Genomic DNA, 27948 nt, shown 5'->3' with positions numbered 1-27948 from the left:
ATCAGAAGAAAACCTTTCCTGTGCCCTCGCCACAAAATTCAGCTTCAGATATTTGCAAAGGAACATCTAAACAAGCCTTATGCATTTTGGAAACAAGTCCTGTGGACTGAAGTTAAAAAAGAACTGTTTGGCTGCAATGAGCAAAGGTATGTTTGGAGAAAAAAGGGTGCAGAATTTCATGAAAAGAACACCTCTCCAACTGTTACGCACGGGGGTGGATTGATCATGCTTTGGGCTTGTGTTGCAGCCAGTGGCACGGGGAACATTTCACTGGTAGAGGGAAGAATGAATTCAATTAAATACTAGCAAATTCTGGAAGCAAACATCACATCGTCTGTAAAAAAGCTGAAAATTAAAAGAGGATGGCTTCTGCAACAGGATAATGATCCTAAACGCACTTCAAAATCCACAATGGACTACCTCAGGAAGCGCAAGCTGAACATTTTGCCATGGACCTCACAGTCCCCCGACCGAAACATCATCAAAAATCTGTGGATAGACCTCAAAAGAGCAGTGCATGCAAGACGGCCCAAGAATCTCACAGAACTAGAAGCCTTTTGCAAGGAAGAATGGGCAAAAATCCCCGAAACAAGAATTGAAAGACTCTTAGCTGGCTACAGAAAGCATTTAGAAGTTGTGATACTTGGCAAAGGGGTTGCTACTAAGTACTGACCATGCAGGGTACCCAAACTTTCACTTCAGGCCCTTTTCCTTTTTTTATTATTTTGAAACTGTAAACGATGGATACAAAAGAGTAATCTTGCTTAAAATATTAAAGAGTGTGTCATCTTTAAGTTTATGCCTTTTGGAAATCAGGTCTTTGTTTTACTCGCTTAGCTATTCACAGGAACAGAAAGGTGCCCAAATTTTTGCATGTCACTGTATGCAATTTTCTTGCTAAATGATGCTTTAAAAAGTCGGACTTCCAAATATCACTCCCCTTCTTTCCACTTGCAAATTCTCCAGCAATTTTTGCATCACCACAATACACACAGGTAACACCAGTTTCTGTATTGGACATACATATTTCCCCTGAACCCTCCCTCAGGTGACTGACGGTGATGACCTTGGTGATGCCAATGAATATGAAGGGAAGGGCAAGTAGTCTGTCTCATTGGAGTCTGGCACATTTGTGATCTGAAAGCTACTTGTTGCCCAGGGCAAAGTTGTTTGATATCATTATGTACCCAGACAGAATAGGTCAAAACATATCCTTACGTGTAGAAAACTCCAGAACAAGCAACACACACAAAATGCTGGAGGAACTCAGCAGGCCGGGCAGCATCTACGGGAAAGAGTACTAATGCTGAGTTCCTCCGGCATTTTGTGTGAAATTCCTCCGGATTTCCAGCAGCTGCGGTTTTCTCTTGCTGCGGTTGGAGGCAGAACAAAGGTGATTTTCTCAACAGCTGATAGAAAGATTTTGTTCTCTTTTTTCCGAGTTCCTAATCCTTGCATTCAGATTGCTCGAGCTCAGCTCTGTTTGTGAGGATCTATCTGCTCCCATTCCCTGATTAGCCGGAAGCTCCCCGGGGCCCTTGTACGGATCGTGGGGCTGAGAGAGAGGAAAAAGACCTGGCCTGTGCCGAGTTTGCGGGCTACAGTCTCCGGTTCTCACAGCAATTGTCACTCAATTAGAGTCGAAAATGCCCTTACCTTTCCGCTCCTCCCGACATTTTGTATACTGCGCGCATGCGTAGTTATCGGAGACGGCAGCAATCCAGCGCCTGCGCATTTGATCGGTGCTTCAAACAACAGCGAAATTTTAATCGCGCGGCTTTATGGGTACTCACGGTGCCATTAAAAAGTTCTGCAAGCTTCGGTTTCATGTCCATATCTCAGTTTTTTTTTGTGTGTAGAAAACTCAGCAGCTTTCTTAACGCAAAAAGCGGCTCCCATAAACGATACACTCAATATCAACAGGCATTTCGTGTATCTAATGCCAAAGTTCACTCCCCTTACAAATGCAGATGCGAAACAAAAGAGATTCTGCAGTTGCTGGAAATACAAAGACGCACACACACACAATACTGAAGGAGCTCTGCAGTTCAGGCAGCAACTAAGCAGAGGAGTACACAGTCTAGACATGCTGAAGGGGCTCGGATTAAATGCTGCCCATTTATTCCTCTCCACATTTGCTGCCTGACCTGCTGATTACCTGCAATGTTTTGTAGAAATTAACCATTTTGTTTTTCAATTAACCAGTTTCCAAATGTTTCTCATCTTTCATTCATAGCCACATCCTGCTGATCTGGTTCCTCTTCCTCCTAATGCTCGTAACCTCCAGACCCCATCTCTTTCCAGAGCCCCAAAGCCCTGATTGGTGCTGGTAACTCTTTGGTTTCTGACTCTGCTCCACTGAAGATTCACTCGATAGTCTGCTGTCAGGCTTTAGAGGTGCATTGCAGCAACCCAGCTGTCTGAGGCACAGTCCTTTGAAATTGGTGAAAATGACACAAAATTTGAAAAGAGCAGGGAAATAGGAGTTTAACCACCTTAGTCCAGAGCCCTGGGGAAGGTCAAATACTCAGCGAGATCATCGTGTTAATTAGCCTGGGGAAAATCATGCAGGAAATTCATGCAGGTGTATCAGATGATGAGAGGCATTGATCGTGTGAAAAGTCAGAGGCTTTTTTCCCCCCAGGGCTGAGATGGCTAACACGTGGGGGGCATAGTTACGTACACAACGCTGGAAGAACTCAGCAAAAGGGGGGGGGGGGCATAGTTAAGGTGCTTGGAAGTAGTTCAATGGAGGTGTCAGAGACATATTTTTTTATACAGATGGTGGTGGGTGTGTGGACTGCACTGCCAGCGACGGTGGTATAGACGGGTACAATTGAGTCTTTTAAGAGAATCTTAGAGAGGTACATGGAGCTTAGGAAAATAGAGGGTTCTGTCGTAGGGTAATTCTGGGCATTTTCTAGAGTTGGTTGCTGTGGGCCGAAGGGCCTGTAATTTGCTGCAGATTTCTCTGATTCTAAGAAATTCAAGGGAAATCTCTTCTCCCACGGAGTGGTGACAAGTTGCAACAGGGAGAGTGAGAGATAATTTTTAAAATACGGATATGGAACAGAAACCTGGGCAGAGAGCAGATAGACCGAGTGGCCTTTCTGGTGTACATTGTGAGTTTGGCAGTGACAGTAAGTACCTGCGACATGGGATTTGATACAGAATTGATTTATCTTTCACAGATCCACAATATTAAACGCCAGTGGGGCGCTGTCTTCTCTCGCATCTCCAACTCCACATTCAAGGATCGGTGGCATTCAAACGCTGGGAAAGGCAACACGTACAACACACTGGAGGAACTCAGCAGGTCGGGCAGCATTCATGAGAACGTTGTGTAGAGGGGGTTTCTTATTAGTATAAGGGGGTTCCTTCTTTGTGAGGGTTTATTTTTCTTTTTGTTACTGCGTATGTTAATCAAATGGCTTCTTAGTTGTGTTATAAAAGAGTGCTGGAAGCTTGTTTGAGTTAAATTAACTGATAACGGAAATTGTATTCATTTGTTAACCAATTGGAATTAATGTTATTCTCTCTTCTGGGTCTGTAAGCTATTGTTGGCGGGCTTTTGGGGAGATCGCCGCGAGGGGGTGAGAGAGAGAGAGAGGACGCGATGCTGTAAACTGGGTGAGGAACGGACCCCGAGTGGGGGTCCGAGGCCAGGATGTTCGGCGAGGAGAGACGTGCTTGGTTGATCACTTCGGGTGGTCCTGAGCTACGAGTCGAGGAGTTCGGAGGGGATCAAATGGTGGCCAGAAGACTTTGTTAATTAAGCTCAAACGGTTGTACACGAAGTGGTTTGGACTTTGATAAGTCGGCGCCTTTTCTTTCTTTTCTTTTCCTTTATATATATTGTATCATTATTAATCAGATAGTTCTAGTAATATCTATAAAGTGTTATCATTTAATGGCATATGGTGTACTGGCTATTATTATTTATTAAACCCAGAGTTTCGAGCTGCTTGGGAGGACTTGTGTAATAGCCACGGGCCGGTACCGAATTCAAACGAGAGCCGGTGGTGGTACGGCCTGGGGCAAGTAACTGAGGGTGAGACCCTCTTAGTGGACGCTCCGAAATACCACGAGGGAGGGGAGTTGACCGCTGAAGACACCTCGGTGAGAGAGGTTGCGCCGACTGGGCCCTGAAGCCGTGGGAGACGTAGGCAGCGTGAATGTGGAGTATAGTGCGCTGAAGAGGCGCAATGTCAGTGACCAGAATACGGCCCTGAGGGCCGAAGAGACGATGGCCTGTCTGAGTGGTGAGAAGTGGTTGAAGGTGCTGGATCTGAGGAGTGGATGTTGCCAGATCCCGATGAGTGAGGCCGACAAGGAGAAGACGGCCGTTATAGGTCCCCTATGATTCTTCCGGTACGAAAAGATGCCAGAGGGCATATCCGGAGCCTTTGCAACCTTCCCGCGGGGCATGTGGAAGACCATGGGGGATGTGGGGGTGTCTGGAGTTTTGGCGTATGTGGATGTTCTCCTGGTATTTGGATTTGCCTCGGGAGAATCTGAAGCGAGACTGTTGCAGGAGCGACTGAGAACTAAAGAGCTAAAGCTTTCTCTGGACACGTGTCAGGTCTGGCGAAGGTCGCAGCTCGTGAGTGACTGTCTCTACGGAATCAAGTTTGATGTGGAGATGGAGAGGCCGAATTCTCAGCAGAAACCGGAGAAAGTGATCCGGTATCAGTTGGGAGAACAAGAAAGTTATCTGATTAAGAGTAACAGCAAACCGAGAGCCCGGAGAGGGGAGTTTGAGGAGGTGAAGCAATTGCGGACAGATCTTGGAAGAGGGAAGCGGAAGCTTGAAGGGAGCCTGAAGATGACCATCGACAGTCCAAATGAAGTGGAAACCCTGAAGGTTGACCTAGAAGAAGTCATCAGGAAGGAAAAGCTGCAGATAAGTGCAGTGAATACAGAATTGTTGAGACTGTGGCGGGAGTTGGAGGAGCCAGAGAGGAAGCTGACGTCTCGATTGCGGGAGGCTGAAGAGGCTGGGGGAGCAGTGCAGGCCACGTGCTTCCGTTTGGAGAAGATCAAACAGCAGCTACCGATCGCAGAAGTCAGGAAGAATACGGATTCGAAGGATGATGCGCTGGATGTGTGGTACATGCTGCCGTTTGCCAACCCCCTCGATTGAGGAAGAGACCTTTGGCCCTTCTACCACTGAGTCAGGTGTAGTGGGGAGGGTTAGCCGTGGAGAGCAGGGGGATCAGAGTTGCAGTGGGGTTATGAGTGAGAGATTGAGAGAGGAGTTGGCAAGCGGACCCGAGGTATCCCCGGTTGTGTCCGAGCCTGGAGGGTTTTGCTGAAGGGGTACGGAGGTCTCGGAGGGTTAAGGAACTCCCAGATAAGTTGACCTATGTAGCACCTGAGGAACAGGGCGTGAGGTCTACTGTTTGGGGAGCAATGTCACTGTTTGTGCCTGGGTTAGGGTGTGTATTGGCAGGAAGAGTTGGGGAGTTATTTAGAAGTCATGAGGACATGACTTTTATTTGGTGGGGGCAGAGTGTAAAGGGCGTTTCCTCTTTGTTACTCCGTCTGTTAATCAAAATGGCTTCTTTGTCTTGTTAAAAGTAAGAGTGCTTCTTTGTTATAAAAGAGTGCTGGAAGCTTGTTTGGGTTAAAATTTACTGATAACGAGAATTGCATTCATTTGTTAACCAATTTGGATTAATCTTATTCTCTCTTCTGGGTCTGTAAGCTAGTTTTGGCGGGCTTTTGGGGAGTCGGCCCGAGGGGATGAGGGAGAGAGGACGCGAAGCTGTAAGCTGGGTGACGGAACCGCGGCCACGTTGTAGATGTACATCTGTACAAAAATGACAGGAAGAATATAAATGGACCGTGAGCAATGGCTACAACCGCGACAGCGCAGGGATCTACCTGCAAATTAACTGTGATTGTGCAGGTAGCTCATTGCATTAATTTACATTCAATAGTACCGATTACAGAAACAACATACCATCTCGATTTCAGACCAAACCTAGGTTCAGCAGCAGATTCTATTGGTGCCAGATATTGTTTCAATCAGAAACTATTTCTGCCCAATCAATTCTAAGTGCTGACTATAGACAGCGCAATGCGACAGATTATGTGAACACAGGACAGGGCCTTTCTGTGAAGTTTCTGTCCATATTCCACTTCAATCGACCGCTTCAACGTCGAAGTTTCGCAATTCCCGCGATGTGCTCTTCGGTCAGATTAAAGAATGTTTCAGTGTCGTCAGGGACAGTGAATATGGAGCACAGAAACAGGTATAACGGCGGTCTGAAGTTATTTATTTATAAGTCAATTTGCCAGATATTTAAAATATTCATTTTAGTAATGCAGTGAATAATGTTCCATGTTTGCCGGAGCATAGAGAGCAGGTGTTACTGAGGTTAAAGTAATGGAGAGCCCTGTCTGTATACCTATGTCAGTAACCGAGGGATATACTGTGCACATGATTGTAAGCAGGTTCCTCAAAATCGTTTTGCACAGCAGCCGCTTCATGTGACGTCACCGCCGACTGTGCGGTGAAGCTCCTGAAGTTTTGAGAGGTAGTTATGTCTCTCAGAATGCAGAATTCTGAGCAGCGCCAGTGTGACCACGGAGTTAATGTTACAATCCGCAGCCGCTTGCCATACTACAATTACCTATCATGGAGCATGAGAGTCTGTGAAACGCTCTGCTACAGTCTGCGGTGGAGGACAAGTCTTGCTTACATCTCAAGCGCAAGTCTATCGTTTCCTGAACGGTCAGGGCATCAAAGGATATAGTGTGAAGACAGGTGTATGGGGTTGTGTGGAATCCGGGATTAGCCATGAACTGGCGGAGCAGACTCGATGGGCTGAATGGCCCAATTCTGACATTTCGTCTTCTGATCTTATGGTCCTCTGGAGCTAGAACTGGAATATGGAGAGTCCTTCATATCCCTCCCGTACATGTGTATTTGGTATTAGATTAATAAATCGGGAAGATGGGGAGTTAGAATCTCAGCTGAAATTAGAGAAAACACGTTCGACAATTAGCTCCCACTCAACAGGAACAAATGTTGTCAATTATTTTCTCAGTGATTCTAGAACTAAAGGAGTCTATTCACGTTCACTATTTAACACAAACATTAAGCCATATTATAGCCATACCATCCGGACAACTGCTGTCGCAAGAAACCCCCTCCTCCACGGTAAACAGCGGGTTTCATTTCACAAGCAGGGGTTGTTGCCCCCACCCAACCGGAATCATTTGTGGAATTTGTCTCCCTGAAAGTCCACAAGACAAAATGACCATAAGACATCGGTGCAGAATCAGCCCATCAGATCCATCGAGTCTGCGCCGCCATTTCATCATGACTGATTCCGCTTCCGTCTGAGCCCCAGTCTCCTGCCTTCTCCGTGCATCCATTCATGCCCTGACCAATCAAGAGTCGATCAAACTCTTCCTCAAATATACATAAAGATTTGGCCTCCACAGCAGCCTGTAACAAAGAATTCCACACATTCACCGCTTCCTGGCAAAATAAATGCCTTCCAGAAGGACGCCTCTCCATTGTGAGGTTGCGTCCTCTGGTCTCAGACTCTCCCACCAGAGGAAGCATCCTCTCCGCATCCACTCCGTCAAACTCTTCAGTCAGGCTTCAATGACATCACCTCTTATCCTTCTGAAATCCAGTGAATACAGGACTAGAGTCAAACACTTTTCATATGACAAGCCGTTCAATCGCCGAATCGTTTTCCTGAACTTCGTTTGAACTCCTTCCAGGTTCACAGCACTTTTTCTAAGGTAATGGCCTGAACTGCTGACAGTGCGGCCTCACCAGTGCTTTACAAAGTCCCAACAGGACATCTTTGCTTTTATATTCTATTCCTCTTGAAATGAATGCTAATATTGCACCTGCCTTCCGCACCACGGACTCACCCGGAAAACTCACCTGTAGGGAATCCAGCACAAGGACTCCCAAGTGCATTGGCGCCCTCGTGTTTTATCGTAACTTCCCTCCGTTTCGAAAATACTCAATCCTTCCACTTCTTCAACCAAAGTGCCTGACAGTACATTTGCAGACACTGTGTTCCAACTGCCACTTTGTTCATTCTCCTAATCTGGCTGTCCGTCCCTCTGTACCTCCTCAACTTCCTCAAAACTACCTGTCCCTCCACCCTTCTTCATATCACCTGAAAATTTTCAACAAGGTAATCAGTTACATCATCCAAATTCTGGCGTACAACGCAAAAAGAAGCAGTCGCAACACATGTCCCTGTGGAACATCACTAGCCCTCGCCAGCTAACCAGAACAGGCTCGATTTATTCCCGCTCTTTGCCGCCTACCAATCAGCCACTGATTTATCTATGACAGAATCTTTCCTGTAATACCACGAGTTCGTAACTCGTTAAGCAGCCTCACTATAGGAAGGATGTGGAAGCATTCGAAAGAGTGCAGAGGAGATGTACCAGGATGCTGCCTGTTTTAGAGAGTATGGATGATGATCAGAGATTAAGGGAGCTAGGGCTTTACTCTCTGGAGAGAAGGCGGATGAGAGGAGACATGATAGAGGTGTACAAGATATTAAGAGGAATAGATAGAGTGGATAGCCAGCGCCTCTCCCCCAGGGCACCACTGCTCAGTACAAGAGGACATGGCTTTAAGGTAAGGGGAGGGAAGTTCAAGGGGGATATTAGAGGAAGGTTTTTCGCACAGAGAGTGGTTGGTGCGTGGAATGCACTGGCTGAGTCAGTGGTGGAGGCAGATCTACTAGTGAAGTTTAAGAGACTACTAGACAGGTATATGGAGGAATTTAAGGTGGAGTGTTATATGGGAGGCAGGGTTTGAGGGTCAGCACAACATTCTGGGCCGAAATGCCTGTAATGTGCTGTACTATTCTATGTTCTATGTATGGAATCTTGTCAAAGGCCTTCTGAAAATCCGAGTACACAGTTTCGATCGATTCTCCTTTACCTCTCCTGCTTGTTATTTCTTCAGATAATTCCAACAGATTTATCAGTCGAGATTGTCCTTTGAGGAAACCATGCTGACGACGGCTTATCTTACCATGTGATTCCAAGTACCGTCAGAGCTACTTAATAATAGACTCCAACACCTTTCCAACCCGAGATCAGCCTAACTGGCCTACAATTTCCTTTCTTCTGACTCTTTCCCTTCTGGAAGAGTGGAGTAACACATGCAAACTTCCAGTGTTCCGGAACCTTTCCAGAACGCAGTGCTTCTTGAATGATCATTACTAATGCTTCCACAATCTCTTCAGACACCGCTTTCAGAATCCTGGGATCTACACCATCTGAATCCAGGTGGCTTATCTTCCTTCAGACCTTTTAGTTCCCCAACAACCTTCGCTCTAATGATGGTAACTTCACACACTTCATGAGCCATGACACCGGGAAATTCCACCATATTGCTCGTGTCGTCCACAGTGAAGACTGATGCAAAACACTCAATCAGTTCGTCCGCCATTTCCTTCACCCATTACTATCTCTCCAGCGTCTTTTCCCAGTGTCCGACACCTAGTCTCACATCTTGCATCCGACTGTATGTTTCGAAAGAAACTTGTGATATCCTCTCGGAATGTCGCTTATTCCAAAGGGCCAAATGATTTAACACGGGAAAGAGTGATGGGCTGATCCAAAATGGGAACCATGGAGGGAGTGAGGGAAGAACTTCAGTAAAAAAATGTTGTCAGAATGTCGTCTGGGAGGGAGAGATGCATTCACTGAAAATTTTCACCTGTGTTAAAATGCCCGAAGGGAGGGTATGACGACCTGATTGACAATCAGCGAAGGAATGAGCCGCGGATTGAAAATGGACACCTGTGATGAAATGCACTGACCTCTTCAGGCTGTAGAGCGGGGAAGTTGTCTTCAATAGATTTCTGTGCCAACTGGAGGCGAGGTTTAAAGGTGCGAGTTGGTTCGCGTCAATCAAGACCATCTTCTACAGGGGACATGGAGAGCGGGAGAGGGGATGGGAAGAGAGTGGGGAAAGCGAAGTGGAGAAGAGGAGGAATGTTGAGTGAAACCATTATCACCCCTGTGTCCTCCATCTCCACTTACCCTTCACATTTCTGTTCCTCTCTCCACCAGTCTTTCCACTCACTCTGCACTCTCTCAACCCCCTCGCTCTCCGCCCACACTCTCGCCTCTAGCTCTGCATCGCTCCGTCAGCACCCCTCTCACCACCACTATACGCTCCTCTGCACATCCTTCGTCTTTCATTCCCCTTTCCTCCGGTCTATCCCTCTCTTCCCATCCCTCCGCTCCACTAACCCTACCTGTAAGCCTCATAATTTGTATAATCTCTATCAAATGTCCCGGAAATCTACATTCCAAGGAATAAAGTCTTAACCTATTCAATCTTTCCTTATAACGTAGATCCTCCAATCGCGGCATCATCCTTGTAAATTTTCAATGTATTCTTACAAACCTATTTACATATTTCATGCAGTTAAGTGACCAAAACTGCAGACAATACTCTACATTAGGCCTCACCAACTTCAACATAACATCCCATCTCCTGCACCCAGTACATGAAGTCCAATGCGTCAAAACATTTCCTTACGACCCTATCCACATAGGACGCCATTTCCAACGTATTGTGACCTTGTATTCCCCGAACCCATTGTTGTACACACTCATCAGTGTCCTACTTTTAATCTGTAAACCCTAGCCTCCTGGTTCCTACCGAAGGTCCATTTGCTATTTATCCAGCTGATCCAAATCCCTCTGCAAGATATGATGGCCTCCTTCGCTGTCCAATATACACTCACTTGGTGTACATACAGAAACTTGGTTAAGTACATGGATGGGAGGGCATGATCTGACGGATTTACAGTTCGACACAATGATCGGGAGCAGTGCGTGGAAATCGCAATACCCCCAACCCCCGCCTCACCCCACAACACCCCTTATCCCACCCCAGCGTCGGGTTGCAGAACCGGGGCCATGTGCGGTAAAAGTTTCGCTGTGGGATTCCGAGACGAGGGCCACAATCTCAACCATGACTAACATATTCGCCACTGTGGATAAATAACTGGTTAGTTTAATCATTCTGACCAGACGCACCGCCTCTCACTCATCCATGACTCCTCACTGCCGCTCCCCGTCACAGTGGACTCTTCTTCCAGCCTCTCCCTCTTCCCTTCCAAATCGCTCCACTCTCCTCGCCACCCAAAACACTGAACCCTCCTTTCTATGAACCCGGTCAGTTTACCACACCCTCCACACTGCACTCATTCACTCATTTACGCTGCAAACTCATCTCCCCCTCTCCTTCTTTGACGCCATGTTCACTCACTTCACCTTCCTCGCCACCCCTATAGCTCACCCCCACCACCTCGGTATCCTGCACACCCATCCTTCCTCACCCCTTTCTGTAGCCCACCACGCCGCCTCCCCCCCCCACCAATTCCACCTTTCCATCCAAGTCCGTAAAAAAAACCTCCCACTCCCTTTCTTTTAGCCCTCTATCCCTTTCTCTCTACCTCACTCTCCTCACTCTCCAGCTCTCTCCCCTCGCTCCAACCATCTCTAAATCCCCCTCTCTATATCCCCCGTAACTGTCCACTCTCAACATCATACATTGCCAGGTATGATGATGCGGCCATCACTGAATCGTGGTTGAAGGATGATTGCAGTTGGGAGCTGAATGCCCAAGGTTACATGTTATACAAGAGGGAGAGGAAGGCAGGCAGAGTGGGTAGTGCGGCTCTACTGGTAAAGTTAGGGTGATGTTACATAGGACCGGAAGATGTTGAATCCTTGTGGATTGAGTTAAGAAACAGCAAGTGTAAAAAGACGCTGATGGCACTTATATAGAGGCCTCTAACAGTGGCTGGGAGGTGGACCACAGGGTACAACAGGAAATAGAAAAGGCGAGTCAAAAGGGCAATGTTATGGCAGTCATGGGACATGTTAACATGAAGGTCAACTGGGAAAATCAAGTCAGTAATGGATCTCAAGGGAGTGAGTTTGTTGAATGCCCGAGGGATAGCCTTTCAGAGCAGTTTGTCGTTGAGCCTACTACGGAATCAGCTGTACTGGATTGGGTGCTATACAATGAACGGGAGGCGATTAGGGAGCTTAAAGTAGAAGAACCTTTGGAAAATGTGATCGCAACACGAGTGCGAGCAACTAAAATCATTAGAAGGGAAAAGATGAAATATGAAAGCAAGCTGAGAAATAATATCAACGTGGAATATAAAAGTTTTTCCCCAAGTGTATATTAAAAATAAAAGAGAAATTGGAGTGGATCAAGGACCGCTAGAAAACGAGGCAGGAGAAATAATAACCGGGTACAATGAGATGGCTGATGAAACTAATTGAGTATTTTGCATCATTCTTCACTGTGGAAGACACTAACAACACGCCTGATATTGTGGTGTGGGAAGGAAGAGAAGTGGGTGCAGTTACTATTACAAGAGAGAAGGTGCTCAAAATACTGAAAGACCTAAAGGTACACAAGTCACCGTGACCAGAAGAACTGCACCCTGGGGTGCTGAAAGAGGTAGCGTTAGAGATTCTGCTGGCATTAGAAAATATATTGCAATAATGATTAGACTCCAGCATGGTGTCGGAGGACTGGAAAATTGCAGATGCCACTCCACTCTTTAAGAAAGGAGGAAGGTAGCAGAAAAGCAACTATAGACCAGTTAGCCTGACCTCAGTTGTTGGGAAGATGTTAGAATCAATTGTTAAGGATGAGGTGATGCAGTACCTGGTGACACAGGACAAGATAATACAAAGTCAGCATGGTTTCCTTCAGGGAAAATACTGCCTGGCGACTCTTTCGGAATTCTCGAAGGAGATTACAAGTAGATTAGATAAAGGTGATGAATTGGATGCTGTACATTTGGAACTCCAGAAGCCCTTTGACCAGGTGCACACACATGAACTGCTTACCAAGTGAAGAGTCCATGGTATTACAGGAAATTCACTAAAGTGGTTAGAGCATTGGCTGATTGGCAGGACGCAGGGAGTTAAAATAAAAAGGACCCTTTTCTGGTTGTTTGCCAGTCACTAGTTCCGCAGGGATCAGTAATGGGACCGCTTCTTTTTATGCTTTATATAAATGATTTAGATGATGAAATAGATTGTTTTGCTGCCAAGTTTTCAGATGATGCGAAGGTTGGTGAAGGGGCAATAGTGTTGAGGAAACAGGAAGGATGAAGAATGATTTAGTTTAGGAGAATGGGGAAGAAAGTGGCAAATGAAGTACAATGTGGGAAAATGCACGGTCATGCAATTTGGTAGCAGAAACAAATGTGCGGACTATTTTTTTAAACTGTGAGAAATTCCAGGAATCTAAGATGCAGGGGGAGATGGGAGTCCTTGTGCAAAACACCATGAAGGTTATCTTGCAGGCTCATTCGGTGGTGAGGAAGGCAAATGCCATGTTAGCATTCATTTCAAGAGGTCTAGCATACAAGAGCAAGGATCAGATGCTGAGGCCTTATAAGGCACTGGTGAGGCCTCACCTTGAGTATTTTGAACAGCTTCGAGCCCGTCATCTTAGAGAAGATCTGCTGCCATTGGAGAGAGTCCAGAGGAGGTTCACAAGGATGATTCCAGGAATGAAAGGGTTATCACACAAGGAGCGTTACATGGATCTGCGTCTGTACTCGCTGGAACTCAGAAGGATGAGGGGGAATCTCATTGAAACCTTTCGAATGTCGAAAGGCCTGGACAGAGTGGGTGTAGAAAGGATATTTTCCATCGTGGGACAGTCTAGGACAAGAGAGCACAGCCTCAGGATAGAGGGGCGCCCTTTCAAAACAGATCCAGAAAAATTTCCCAAGCTAAAGTATGTTGAATGTGTGGAATTCGTTGCCACATGCAGCGGTGATGGCCAGATCATTGGGTATGTTTAAGGCAGAGATTGACAAGTTCTTGATTAGACATGGCAATGAACATTACGGGGAGAAGAGCGGGAACTGGGATTGAGGAGGAGGGGAAAAGGTTTAGTCATGATTAAATGGCGGAGCAGACTCGATTGGCCAGATGGCCTCATTCTGCTCCCATGTCTTATGGTCTCTCTTTCTCCTCCTCTCTTTTCCCCACCATCTCTCCACACACTCACTTTCATCTGCAGCTACCCGATCTCCACTTTCCACACACAACTTTCTCAGCACCTCACTCTCCTCCCATTCCTCAGCAATGGAGGGAGGTAGCATTCTACCTCTACCTCCACCCTCATATAAAGATCACTTAACAAGTCAGTAGCTCTGTAACCGCGAACGCTGCAGATTCCAGATTCTCGGTAATGTCCGTTATATTGAGGAAATCACAGTTAGGAACAGTTAGGGCTGGTTTATGTATGTTGCCAGCGGGGGGAGGGGGGGCGCTGGTAGTGGATCCAAATGCAAGACACAGACACTGAAGTACTGGGAGCAGGGCTAAGATTATCCAGAATGCAAGGGAAGTCAGGAGGAAAGGATGCTGGACATGGATACAGGCCCTGGACGAGACAAGCACACCGAGCCGGGTCTAGGACTCAGACTGTGAAAGCGGGACCTGGATGAGGAACTTGGAACTAGATGTCTGGACTAGGACTCCGAGACAGAGACTGGACAGTGACCCGGAACATGGGTCTTGATTCGAGCTCGGAACCCGGATGCAGTCGAGGACTCGGGACTAGGAACAGACTAGACACAAGATAATACTGGGATCACAGGGACGTGGCTTGGACTAGACCAGGATCTTGGACGTGGCTAGGGCTGGACGAGGAATCCCCAGCACCAGGCTGGGCGAGGTACTCCTGGGCTCAGTGAGGCACCAGAACTGGATGAGGACACGAAGCTCAGATTTGGACGGGGCTGGAACACGGCGCCCTGACTTGATCTTGGAACACAGAGCCGTGGTGTTGGAGTACAGGGTCACAGAGCCGGGACACCTCCTTGGGAACAGGTCTGAGAGCCGGGGTTCTACACAGAACACAGAACCAGGACCCCTCCTTGGAAACATGTCTGAGAGCCGGGGTTCTACACAGAACACAGAGCCGGGACCACTCCTTGGGAACAGGACTGAGAACCGGGGTTCTACACAGAACACAGAACCAGGACCCCTCCTTGGGAACAGGACTGAGAACCGGGGTTCTACATAGAACACAGAACCAGGACCCCTCCTTGGGAACAGGACTTAGGGCCGGGGATCTATACAGAGTCAGGACCCCTCCTAAGGCCGGGACTCTTTCCTTGACGGACACTAAACACAGGGACACAAAGAGACAGATCCAAACTCAGTAATAGATACATCCATATCTTGGCATGGCGAGGCTCCAGTCTCACTCCGGCGGTTGAACTTGACGGCGATACAGGCAAGGACGCAAGCGAGGTTACAGGCAAGGTAGCAGGCGCAGGAAACTGACGAAGGTTAGTGCCAAAATAACTGTTGAGATAAGATGCCGAACTAACTGCCAGAATTTCAGAAGTGCAGGGACAGGAAGAAAGGAGAGAACAGTCCAGCAGACGGAAGATGAATCCCGAAGCTATTTATGGAGCCAGCACAAAACGAGAATCAGGTGCCTCAATTAAGGCAGCCACTGGACCCAGGGAAAACAGGAAATCCCGAAATGAGGATCGATGAACCGGACCGTAAACTGGAATGCGGATTTCACGGATCGGACCATGACACTCACTCCAGTACAATCGCATGTTTATTGTGATTCTTTTTCTCAGTTAATCTGAGAGGGGGTAAGTTCAAAGGAGATGTGAGAGGCAAGTTCTTTCACACAGAGATTGGTGGGTGTCTGGAATGCCTGGGCTGATGGTAGCGGCAGATATATTAGACACTTTTAAGAGACGCTGAGACAGGCACATAAATGTGAAGAACATGGAGGGAGATGGACATTGTGCAGGCACAAGGAATCAGTTTAGTGGCCATTTAGTTGCTAATTTATTTGGCTGAGCTCAACATGATGGGCTGAACTTTGTTGACGTACTTTGTTACGTCAGCAATATTTCAATGTTATTTTCAGTTCGGTGCATTGTTTTACCGTACCGAGCAGCAGAAATTCTTTCAGCCTTTTGTCCAACTTTGCAATCTCATTCCTGATTCCCACATCACTCTCTGGGACTGGGAGCCTTTCCCCATCACCAGGTCTGAGGAAAAGCGAGGAATCCTCTGTCGCAGTTTCCTTCTCTGTGAGTTCTGTGATTTCCTGTAAACATGGAAGGTGTTGAGTGATGGACTGAGTGAAAGAGAATGGAGAAGACATTATCTGCTCAGTGATGAAACGTCCCAGTGACTTTGATCACAGGAACAGTTACTGGGCAGCCCCTTTATCTATTCTGTAAATTACCGGGTTCGGTAATTAGCAGCAAAGCACATGACTGTGGAAATTACAAATCAGAATATTATTAGAGTCACAGAGCCCAGCATCACTGAAACAGGCATTTCGGCCCTTCTAGTCAATACCGACCCGTTTTTGTTTTTACTGCCAACTACCTGCATACACTTCCCATCCATGTCCTTACCCAAATTTCTCTTTAGTGTCTAACTTGAACGCACATCTACCACTTCCACTGGCAGCTCATTCCACACTCTCACCAAACTCTGAGTGAAGAATTCCCCTTCAGATTCCCGAAAAAAATTCACATTTCACCCTGAAATATCAAGTGTGACAGTGGGAGAGTGGGTCTGGAACCGGAGGAAATAGCAGAGGTACTTAATGAATACTTTACTTCAGTATTCACTATGGAAAAGGATCTTAGTGATTGTAGTGATGACTTGCAGCAGACTGAAAAGCTTGAGCATGTAGATATTAAGAAAGAGGATGTGCTGCAGCTTTTGGAAAGCATCAAGTTGGATAAGTCGCGGGTATTGGATAAGATGTACCCCGGACTACTGTGAGAGGCGAGGGGGGAGATTGCTGAGCCTCTGGCAATGATCATCAATGGGGACCAGAGAGTTTCCGGAGGTTTGGAGGGTTGTTCCTTTATTGAAGAAAGGGTGTAGAGATAGCCCAGGAAATTATAGACCAGTGATTCTTACCTCAGTGGTTGGTAAGTTGATGGAGAAGTTCCTGAGAGGCAGGATTTATAAACATTTGGATAGGTATAATATGACTAGTAATAGTCAGCATGACTTTGTCAAAGACAGGTCGTGCCTTACGAGCCCGATTGAATTTTTTGAGGATGTGACTAAACGCATTGATGAAGGTATAGCAGTAGAGCAGTAGATGTAGTGTATATGGATTTCAGCAAGGCATTTCATAAGGTAACCCATGTAAGGCTTATTGAGAAAGTAAGGAAGCATGGGAGGCAATTGGACATTGCTTTGTAGATCCAGAACTGGCTTGCCCACTGAAGGCAAAGAGTGGTTGTAGCTGGGTCATATTCTGTAGGGAGGTCGGTGACCAGTGGAGTGCCTCAGGGACATGTTCAGGGACCCTTACTCTTTGTGATTTTTATAAATGACCTGGATCAGGAAGTGGAGGGATGGGTTAGTAAGTTTACTGATGACACAAAGGTTGGATGTTTTGTGGATAGCGTGGATGGCTGTCAGAGTTTACAGCGGAACATTGATAGGATTCAGAACAGGGCTGAGAAGTGGCAGATGGAGTTCAGCCCAGTTAAGTGTGAAATGGTTCATTTTGGTAGGTCAAATATGATGGCAGTGAAAATATCGGGACTGAGATGAGGGGAAATGTCTCCGAGGGTGGTGAATGTCTGTAAATCCCCACCACAGAGGGCGGTGATGACTCGGTGATCGTCCTCACATAAAACAGAGGCTGGCAGATGCGTGGAGACCCAAGGGATCGAGAAAACGAGGATCGGCAGAAGCATGTGGCTGAGATGGGAGAGTAGCCTCCATCTTACTGATGGTTAGAGGGGCCGAATGGCCTCCTCCTGTTGTTTCTCACTTAATGTTTCAGTGTTCCTGTCCAGTGAGGCCAGAGGAATGTGAATAGAAATGAGTGTTTATAAACATAGACTGATTTAAATGACAAACACCAGGAAATCTGCAGATGCTGGAAATTTACGCAACACACACAAAATGCCGGTGGAACGCAGCAGGTTAGGCAGCATCTATAGGGAGAAGCGCTGTCCACGTTTCGGAACGTTTCAGGACTGTCGAAGGGTCTCGGCCCGAAGCGTCGACAGTGCTTCTCCCTATAGATGCTGCCTGCCCTGCTGCTTTCCACCAGCATTTTGTGTGTGTTGACGGATTTAAAAGAAATCTGCTCATTTTCTGTGTGGGTCTGAATTGTGTGTCGGGATGGGAAGTGAATCGAAACTATAACTCTGAGAACTCTGTGACCTGGGGCTGGAGGGAAAGTGATCGGGGAAGATATCGAGGGAAAATCTAAATACGTATGGAAATGATATACGGAAATAATGAAATAATTTGGGAAATGCGGCAGTGGGTAGGGCAGTATGTGAAGGGCGAGGAACAGTCACCGGTCACATGGGAGACCCACCAGCGTCACGTGATCATGTTTTACTGCAGATAGGCAGCATTTGCGGGGTTGTTTCCGTGGCCCCGCCCACCGCCTGTGCCGCATGAAGCACAGTGCGCATGCTCACATGCCCGAGCAAGGCAGTGATGTTTTTTTCGTTCTTTGTGGAAGTGGGTCAGCGGTGGGTCTGGGTTCGGGATCGGGATCCGGAGGGGGTCCTCGCCCCCTTGGACGGCGAGCCGGAGACGGATTATTCTCTGCGGGGCAACACCAACAATTTCCCTTCGGTGAGTATTGAAGCCGGTCCCGAGCGGGGAGGTCTGACGTTGAGCAGTGACTTAACTTTCCCGAACTCAAACAAAAGAAAATCTGCAGTTGCTGGAAATTCGAGCAACGCGCACAAAATGCTGGAGGAACTCAGCAGTCCGGGCAGACTCTAGGGGAAGAATACAGTCGACATTACCGGCCGAAACCCTTCGGCAGGACTGGAGAATAAAAGATGGGGGTGGGGAGGGAAGAGAGAAACACAGGGTGATTGGTGAAACCTGAAGGGGGAGGGGATGAACTTTCCCAAACTGGCGGCCTCGCCTCGCTTCCTTCACAGAATCTGCCGGGGTCGGTCCGGGTTGTGAGACCTTCACACCGAACCGTCTGAGATGAGCCGCCGCTCAGCCCCTGGTGTTCTGGTCCTATTAGCCGGATGAAGTAAAACATATTTCTGTATTGTTACTGACAGAGAATTGTATAATTTGTGTTCCGTGTGTTATCTGAATGTACTTGCCTGTGATGCTGCCACAAGTCAGTGTTTCTCTGTCCCTGTACCTTCCCGTACTTGTGCACTTGGCAATAAATTCAACAGGACCTGAGAAATCTCAGTGAGATTTGATTAGTGATGATCATCTTGGCAGCTCGGTAGGTCGAATGTATGAGACAGTACACTGTTAAATGCAAAACCCTGAACAGTGTTGATAATCAGAGGGATCCTAGACTCCAGGTTCATCGCTCCCTGAAAGAGACTGCGCAGATTGATCGGGTGGTTAAGAAGGCAAATGACATGGTTGTCTTTATCAGTTGAAGCGCTGAGTTCAAAAGTCCGGAAGTTGCGTTGCAGCTTTATAAAACTAGTTAGACCACATCTGGAGTGTTCCATACAGTTCTGGTCGCCCCCATTCTCGGAAGGATGTCGGGGCTTTGGAGAGGGCGCAGAAGAGGTTTACCAGGACACTGCCTGGATTAGAGGGCCTGAGCTATAACAGGAGGTTGGACAAACTTGTGTTGTTTTTCCGGAGCCTTGCCGGCTGGGGTGAGACTGGATAGACGTTTATAAGATTACCAGAGGATTAGAAGCCATGTCTCAGAAAGGCAGCGTCCATTATCAAGGACCTCCAGCACCCAGGGAATGTGGTTTTCTCAATGTTACCAGCAGGTAAGGAGGTACAGAAGTCTGAAGGCTCACACTCAGTGATTCAGGAACAGTTTCTTCCCCTCTGCCATCCGATTGCTAAATGGATATTGAACCCTTGAACACTACCTCACATTTAAAATATATAGTATTTCTGTTTGTTGCACGATTTTTAATTTATTCACAGTGTTACGTACCCCGTAACTGGGTGTCTGACCAGCAGAGAAAGAAGAATACGTTGGAGTCTGGTGGTACCAAACTAAAGGTGTTTATTAGTAAACTACACAATACACTATCAAAAATGCAAATACACATATAAAACAAGTTAGCAGTAATAAACCTAAAAGTGTAGGAATAATAATAATAAATAATAAACTAGCTGTATCGATGTCTAGGGGTAAATGAATTGTCATAGGAAAGTATAGAGTTCAGTTCATAAATGCTGAGGTGGTTATGGCTGTTGTATTGAAATCGTTGGAGAGAGAGTGAGAGCGAGCGAGATGTAACAGCAACAGCTGCGGCAGGCAAACCTTTTGTGGCTTTCTTAATCCATCATATCGTTATGGCCATTCAGTTATGACCCCTCCCTCCTTCAGCTAGACCATTCTTCTGTGGTGGACTCATCACTCTGGCATGAGTGGAGACACACACAAGTCCCCACTGGCCCTGCTGTAACACTGTGAGCTTTACTGACCGATCTCCTGGTTCGGTCTCCGAAGGTGGTGTCTGAAGGGTGTCTCTCCAGACCTGCCTTTTATCCCCACTCACGGGGTCTCAGCTATCCATCAACTCTGAATGACCGTGTCCACCAAATCAGGCCACTACTGCTATCTCCTGAGGAATGTTAAGGAGCAAAGTGAAGTCCTTGCAGTGGAAGGTAAATAATCCAGGAAGAGTCATAATACAGTAAATCAACAGTCTCTCTCCCCCTCTTATCTGTAGCAGATGGTCTTGCCTGGGCTTTATCTCTCTCTTTCATGAGCAGCATAACAACAGCAATAGTTTGTAGTTCTCAGGAGGGGGGTTGGGAATGGTTAACTCTGCACCCCATTGTCCATCAGGTCTGTTCATCACTCATAACAACAGAAACACACAAAACCTACAGCACAATACAAGCCCTTCGGCCCACTAAGTTGTGCCAACATGTCCCTACCTTCGGAATTACTATGGTTACCCATAGCCCTCTATTTTTCTAAGCTAGTTTTTCTTTCTTTTTCTCCAGTGTCTCCAGGTACCTATCCAAAAGACACTATCATACCCACCTCCACCACCATTGCTGGTAGCCAATTCCACACACTCACCACTCTCTGAGTAAAAAACTTATCCCTATCATTTCCTCTGCAGCTACACACGAGCACCTTAAACCTGTGCTGTCTTGTCATAACCATTTCAGACCTGGGAAAAAGTCTCTGACTATCCACACGATCAATGCCTCTCAGATCTTATACACCTCTATCAGGTCACCTTTCATCCTCCGTTGCTCCAAGTAGAAAAGGCCGAGTTCACTCAAACAATTTTTAAAAGGCATGCTCCCCAAACCAGGTAACATCTGTGTAAATCTCTGCAACCTTTCTATGGTTTCCACATGCTTCATGTAGTGAGGCAACCAGATTGAGCAAATTGGGGTGTGACCAGCATCAGATATAGCTGCAACATTACCTCTCGGCTCCTAAATTTAATCCCGCGATTGAGGAAGGTCAATGCACCATATGCCTTCTTAACCACAGAGTCAACCTGCGTAGCAGCTTTGAATGTCCTATGGACTGGGAACCCAAGATCCCTCTGATCCTCCACACTGCCAAGAGTCTTACCATTAATACTATATTCTGCCATCATGTTTGACTTAACAAAATGAACCACTTCACACTTATGCTGGTTGAACTCCATTTGCCACTTCTTAGCTCATTTTTGCATCCTATCGATGTCCCGCTGAAACCTCTGACAGCTCTCCACCCTATCCACAACTCCCCCAACCTTTGTGTCATCAGCAAATTTACTAACCCATCCCTCCACTTCCTCATCCAGGTCATTCATAAAAATCATGAAGAGTAAGGGCCCCAGATATATGTATACTGTAATTGATTTAGTTATTTTTATTATTTTAATTAGGGTTTTTTTGTTCTATATTATGTATTGCATTGAACTGCTGCTGCACAGTTAACAAATTTTCTGACACACGCCATTCATAATAAACCTGATTGTGATTCTGAGTGGACTGATGATACATTTTTCCTGGGGCTTGAAATGTCTGATACATTTCAGGTGAGAGGAGATCTGAGCGGCAGGTTTGCTTCTTTCCACAGAGTGGTGGGAGACCCCACTGGTCACATGATCACATTTGCCCCTCCCATTTAACAACAGATGGGCAGCATCTGCCCATCTGTTTCTGAGGCACTCACTTCGCGCATGCTCTCTGTCTCCGGCTGGGCGGTGTTTTCATTTCCGCTCAGTGCTGAAGTACTTCATCTGTGGGATTGGGAAAGGGTCCTCATCTTCTGGGTGGGGGAGCCAGGGATCTGGATCACTGTCTGCGGGCCGAAGATATTGCGTTCTCATTGTTGAGTATTGAGACCAGTCCCAAGCAGGGAGATCCATTGTTGGCCGTGAGCCCTGAACTGATCACTAATTACTCATTTATTTTCCGATTATCTGGGCTTGTCAAAAATGTGTGGACTTCACTTAACCTGCATTGAACGATTCAAACCAGGAGCCCAGGCTGTCTATTTCCGCAGAGTTGAAATGGAAGTCCCGCCAATAGGTCATGTGAGGCTGTGTGCCGCAGATCTGCCCCGCCCTCCGCTTTGTGACGCAAGATCACATAGTGTGATTTTCGCCACTGAGTTCATTAACTTCCCCGAACTCGCCTCGTTTCCTGAGGCTCCTCACATTTGTCCTGGAGCTTTCTGGCTGTTGTGTCTTCTCCCGGACTGGGTTGGGTGAGAAAGGAGAATGTTCCAGGTTGTGGGGATCTTTGATTTCACTGCCTGCTTTACCGAGGGACTGGGAAGTCTAGGGGGAGAGTGGTTTCTGTGATGTGCACGTGGCCAAGTGTTTAAGCAATCTGAAGGTCATGAGTTTGAGCCTCAGGCCAGGCAGTGCGTTGTATCCTTGAGCATGGCAATTAACCACACATTGCTCCTGCACGTTTATAGCCCAGATGGATCAAATCACCAAATCCTGTTCCTGTGTCTTATGTATTACCATGACAGAATGATGGCTCCTTCTTATCCCATATTGTATTGTGATGTGTGAGGGACAATAAAAGATTGTTCACTGAGATGATTATATTTGGCTTCAACGTTTAAATTTCAGTGAGTTTTGTTCTTAGTAACATTAAGCAGAAATGTTTGGTTCTCCTTTTCATTGTTAATGTGCTTCATTATCTCTCTGGTTAATGTTAGACCTGCAGTGAGAGGTTTATTGGAAGAAAAACCCCAAGTGGAAGCAAACCATGGCTAAAGATGTGGGAATAGCAACAAGTGAACTAGCCCGAGGACTGAGAGCATCAACTGGAGAGAACACCTCTGAATCAGCTGACTTGGAGTTCCCAGTGAGTCAGTGAGGAGGAAGTTTGGTGAGTCTCATTTACTCAAATACTGGTCTTTTATACATTACATACCTGTACAATAGAAGGTGGGAAATAGTTGGTGAGACTGAATGTGCCCAGAAGAACCATTTATGCCTCTGTCAGACACAGTTGCAATCACTGCAGGTCTGGTAATGTGCTTCCAGCAGCCCAGCCCTTTAAAATCACTTGCATTTTGTGGAAGTCGGATCTGGATAAAATGGTGGAAATCGGGCAGAATCTCAAGTTGCTGGAGATCTGCATTAAAAACTGAAAATGAAGTCATCGTGACAAAATGTTTTTAACCTGAATTGTAAATATTGTTCCTCTCCCCACAGGTGTTCCTGACATGCTGAGCAGTTTGGTAATTCCAATTTCTTTTTATTACATTCACTCTGGATTGGTTTATGTTTCCTGAAATGTACCGGTTTTAATATGGACATGGAAATGGCTCACTCTGTGATAGTAGAACAGTAAAGTAACCACAACTTTCCCCTGCAAATTACCCTGGTACCAATTAGTTTGTTATTCCTAGAAATGTGTTCAGTACAGTTGCTGCGAACATGGTTTACAAAAATAATCTCAGGAATGTTCGGTATTATGTATGAGGAGCATTTGATGGCTCTGGACCTGTGCTCAATGGAGTTTAGAGGGACGGTGGGGGTGGTGGAGGGATGTATGGTTAAGTAAACCTACCAACTGCTGAAAAGCCTGGATACAGTGGACATGGAGAGGATGTTTCCATTCGAGTGTGATCTGACAGCACAGTCTCAGAATAAAGAAGCTTCCCTTTAAAACTGAGAGGAGAAGAATTTTTTGGCCAGAAGATGTCTGATCTGTGGAATTTGTTGCCACAGAGGCTGGTTGAAGCTGCCATTTGGGTATATTTATGACAGCGATTAACATATTCCTGATTGCTGAGTAGCTCAGGGTTACAGGAGGAAGGCAGGAATATGGTGTTGGAATGAAAATCAGCTGTGGTTAAATGGTGGGGCAGACCAGATGGATCGAATCATCTAATTCTGTTCCTGACTGAATGATGGCTCCTCCTTATCCCGTATCATTTTGTGATGTGTGAATGACAATAAAAAAATGTTTACTGAGATCATTATATCAGCCTTCAACGTTTTGTTCTTAGTAACATTAACCAGAAATGTTTGGTTCTCCTTTTTATTGTTATTGTGCTTCATTATCTCTCTGGTTAAAGTTAGACCTGCGGTGAGAGGTTTATTGGAAGAAAAAGCCCAACTAGAAGCAAACCACGGCTGAAGACGAGGGAACAGCAACAAGTGAAACAGCCTGAGGACTGAAAGCATTAACTGGAGAGAACAGCTCTGCCTCAAGAGACTCGGAGATTCCATTTAATCAGTCAGGAGAAAGTTTGGTGAGTCTCATTTACTCAAACTCTGATCCTTTAGACATTACATACCTGTATACGGGAAGGTGGGATATAGTTGGAGCGAGACTGAATGTGCCCAGAAGAACCATTTATGCCTCTGTCAGACCCAGTTGCAATCACTCCAGGTCTGGTAATGAGCTTCCAGCTTCCAGCCGTTTAAAACCACTCCTATTCTGTGGAAGTCGAATCTGGAGAGAGTCACTCAGAGACCGTATAAGTACAAATGCTTTGTTCCAAGCACCTGAGGCTTACTCAGTTGGTCACTCAGACAGGCACAGTCGATGACTGTCCCCACCCAATCCACTAACTGACTAACAATTCCCCTTACACCACAGATATATCCATCCAGATACTCCCCACGCAACACAGGCTGGAGCCAAAGATATTTACTACATGACCCGCCCCTATAGACAAGTTACAGAACAGTCATAATGGCTTCCAGACACAGAACAGACTGAAGCTGTCCTATCTCTTCGCATGAGTGCACATGGAGATAAGCATCCTGAAACCCTAGCTAGCTACCCTCAAGAAGAAACATGGCTCAGCATGGCTTAGCACATCTGTTGATCATCAGCAGTTTCTTTCAGAAAAACAGGCTGCTATTGTTTAATGAAGTGTTAACCCTTTTACATACTTTATCATTCCATCTTTTAGATCATTACATGATCAACAAAGCAGTAACTTTTTACAGAGAAAGCAACCGAGTACAGCTTTGACTTCTCAGTGGGTAATGACAGTGTACAACAGTAATTATAACAAAGATATGTACAACTATTAGGCCATAATGCAGTATCATGCCCCACATATTAACAAACAGGCCTTCAAGATCACCGTTTCGATCCTTCGGTGAACCCGTGTAAATCCTGCCCTACTTTCTTGATGCTGTCAATCTCCGTTGCAGTGTGCTCGGAGAGGGATGTAATGTTAGCAGATTCATCAGTGATATAGGTTCAACATTCTGTGTCAATAATAGCACAGGTTCCCCCTTTCTCAGCTAGGATAAAATCTAAAGCCATACAATTCTGTAGGACTGTTTGTCATATTGCAATAATTTCAGTGGATATTTCTGTTACTTGGGCCTGTGTTTCTGTCAGGGCCCCTGCAGTATTGTGGCCAGCTCCTCAAGTGCTGTATCCAAATTGATTATCTCTCATAAATTCCCGGCTACTCCATAGGAGAGAAAAGTAATCATCCAAAATCAATCAGTCTCAGTTGTTCCTCTCGGCTGCTGGGCACCTGCAAGTATGGCCAGGATGCATGTTTCCCAGTATTGGAAGTTCCGTTTGGTGGGGGCCTGAGACACCATTCCTCAAAACACTGACAGCCACAGTCATCTATGACTGGACCACAGGTCCTCATCTCACTTCCCCGGATGTTATTTGAGAAAGCCCAGGCTGAGAGTTCCTCACTCTGGTTGAGCAGGATTACTGACATTGGAAGCATAGTTTTACCATGCTGTGGAATTTCAGCACAAACCTAGCAGGCCCCTAGTTCTACCTGTTTGGCATAGGTATGACAGAAAGACGGAAATGTGTTAACATGGGGGCCCCCGGATGCTGGGGTGAGCCCTCTCAAAGACAACATGAACACCACTAACAACCAATACATTCCCATTAGTCCGAGAGAGACCTTCTACTCAGTTCCTTCAGTAACATGTTTGGCACCTAATGATGTATCCACCGAGATTGCCCCTTCAGTTTCACACCCATGTGAGTGGTCGGCACACCTAATATGGTCCTCTCCACCGAGGTCCAAGATTCCCTCAATCCCAGTTGTTTGTCAGGAAGAAAAATATCCCAGGTTCCATGGTGGGATAGTCACCCCTCTCTGCAGAGTAGTTCTCTTCCTTGTAAGCCTGTCGTACCTGTGAATGTATGCTTGGAAAATTTTGGTTAGTTGGCATATATATGTCCCCATGTCTTCCCCTTGGGTATGAATATCCAATTTTGCTGGTAGACATTCTGGGAGCAATGGTACACAAGGTCTTAGTCCCCAGGGTGTCATCATGGGCCATCCATAAATGATTTCAGCTGGTGACAACCCTGTTTTCCCCTGTGGGGTAACCCTCATATGGAACTGGGTGATGGTAGGACCTTCAACCGAGTCCAGTCTCCACTGTTAGTTTGGCCAATTTACTCTTCAGAGTGCCATTGGCTCTCTCCACTGTGTCAGCGGCCCGTGGGTGGTGTACACAGTGGAATTGTTGCTTGAGAGCTAGTTCGTTACGTATGCCTTTGTTTACTTTCATCACAAAGTGTGGGTCATTGTCAGAGCTCAGCATCTCTGCCAGGCCGTACCCGGGAAGTATTTCCCGTAATAATACCTTCACAACAGTCATAACAGTATTATTGGTAGTTGGAACAGCTTCAACCCATCTACTAAACACATCTATAATATATAGGCAGTATCTATAGCAAAGTACTCTAGGCAATTCAATAAAATCAACTTGTAGACACAGAAAAGGATCCACCTGGCAAGGGAGTCGTACCCAGTGTGCAGGGTACAGGTTACCAACCACTCCCTCCTTTCCCAGGTGTGTACAATTATGTATCTAATCGACCAATATTGGTAAAAACTCTGTAGGAACACAAACCTGTCCCACTGGGGTGATCCAAAAACCTAGGTCGGGGTCTTTCTGGCACCCCATCTGGGACCACAGTTTTCACTCCTCCTCAGAGGTGTCCCCCTGAGAAGAACAAAGCTCGAGGTAGCTGTAGAGCGGTGAGTAAGTTGTTTACAAAGGTGGCATTACTAATGGGGTGGCCAGAGGATGTCAGGAATCCCCATGTTCCCAGAGAGCCCTGTAGTCATATACAATTCCAAATGTATAACAGGAGTCTGTGTAAACGTTCCCACTTTAGTCTGTTGCTGGGATACAGGCACGAGTCAGAGCAAACAGCTCAGTCTTCTGGGCAGAGACAGCTGCTTCAAAAGAGGCTTGCTCAATTACTTCACTGTCCGTCACTATCGCATAGTCAGAATATCATTTTCCTGCTGGATCCACAAAGGAGCTTCCATCCTCATAAAATTTTGCCTCGGGATTGAGGGGATATTGCTAAATGGATGGGAGAGTCTGTCCTTCTTTCATGGTGATCCAGACAGGGGGACAGTTGGCGCGACAGATTTCTTGGCCTGAAATTACACAGAGATGGGGTACAGCGTCTTGGGATCGGTCAATATTAAAAGGTTGTCTTACC

The 27948-nt window shown here is 46.4% G+C and overlaps 1 long non-coding RNA gene across 1 annotated transcript; it reads left to right on the top strand.

Annotated features, from left to right (window-relative positions):
* The first annotated feature begins 18578 nt into the window (after nt 1-18578).
* On the top strand, nt 18579-24727 carry LOC140720333 (uncharacterized). Its single transcript, XR_012097164.1, has 3 exons — nt 18579-18672; nt 23189-23361; nt 24560-24727. It is a non-coding gene; the product is annotated as an uncharacterized lncRNA (long non-coding RNA).
* Nucleotides 24728-27948: the final 3221 nt, after the last annotated feature.

This window comes from Hemitrygon akajei, unplaced genomic scaffold, assembly GCF_048418815.1.
Source record: "Hemitrygon akajei unplaced genomic scaffold, sHemAka1.3 Scf000041, whole genome shotgun sequence".
NCBI lineage: Eukaryota > Metazoa > Chordata > Chondrichthyes > Myliobatiformes > Dasyatidae > Hemitrygon > Hemitrygon akajei.
This window is presented reverse-complemented; position numbering and strand designations above follow the sequence as displayed.